Raw genomic sequence first — 1378 nt, 5'->3', positions numbered from 1 at the left:
TATAAGAACTTGGGGAGTTTATAGGAGCATGTTCAGGTAAAGGTTCAATATTAGGAACTGGTATAGATTGAATATCTGATTGAGGTGGATTATTATCAACTTGTTCAACCAACACCTCTTGCACTTCAGAATTTTCACCCTCTTCACACTGAATGGGATTGTTCGGATTCTCCATTTCTATTTCTTCATCGATTGCTTCTGTTTCCTCTTCTGTTTCAGTTATAGGCACATCAAAAGATGGACCCGATAACTGTTGTTCAGTTGAATTTTCCTTGATGAAAACATCAGACTGATTAGGTTTATTATCAAAATATGTTTCATAAAAGTGTTCAAATAAGAAATCTAAATCAGCTTTATCAGAGTTAGAAGTCTCAGGTTGATCAGCTTTTTGCGAAGTGTTAATTATAAATCCGGGTCCTGAACTGAATTATTCAGAAGCCACATCAATGACTTCATCAAAAAGATATGTTCACGCTTTCATTGATGATTTTGGTCCGTTTATTATACACCCTGTATGCAGCGGATGTCTTCGAGTATCCAACAAAAAATGCTTCATCAACTTTAGCAACGAACTTCCCTCTGTCCTCTTTGTCATTTAAAATGAAGCATCTGCAACCAAAAACTCAAAGGAAATTGATGTTAGGTATTCTTTTGTTTATTATTTCATACGGAGTTTTACCAAACCTTTTGTTTACAAGAGAGCGGTTTTGGGTAAAACAAGAAGTGGCTACTGCTTCAGCCCATAAGAATAAAGGAAGACTGGAACATGTAGGCAATGTTCGTGCCGCTTCCACCAACGTTCTGTTCTTTCGTTCAACAACACCATTCTGTTGTGGTGTCCGAGCTGCCGAAAATGTGTGAGAAATACCGATGGATTCGAGGTATGAACCAAGTGTGGTGTTCTTGAATTCAGTTTCGTTGTCTGTTCTGATTTTCTGAACTTGAAGTTGCAGATTATTTTGAACTGTCTTCAAGAAAGAAATAATTGTCTCGGCTGCTTCATCCTTAGCTCGCAGAAAATGAACCCAGGTATATCTGGAATAGTCATCGACTACGACCAGCACATACTTTTTACCATTGATGCTCTGGATTCTCATAGGACCGCAAAGATCCATATGAAGAAGATGTAGAGGACGTTCGGTATTGAACTCTATCTTTAGCTTATGAGAAGCTTTCTTCTGTTTACTCATCTCACATGCACCGCATACATGATCTTTATGAAACTCCAGTTCTGGGATTCCTTTGACCAAGTTGTCACAAACCAACTTGTTTAGATTCTTGAAATTCAAGTGTGAAAGTCGCCGATGCCATAACATATTTTCCTTCAAGGAGGCCTTGGATATCAAACAGACATCAGTATCCACTTGTGTATTTGATA

The sequence above is a fragment of the Cynara cardunculus genome, assembly GCF_001531365.2.
Source record: "Cynara cardunculus var. scolymus isolate 2C chromosome LG 6, CcrdV1, whole genome shotgun sequence".
Taxonomy (NCBI): domain Eukaryota; kingdom Viridiplantae; phylum Streptophyta; class Magnoliopsida; order Asterales; family Asteraceae; genus Cynara; species Cynara cardunculus.
Note: the sequence above shows the minus strand (reverse complement) of the source record.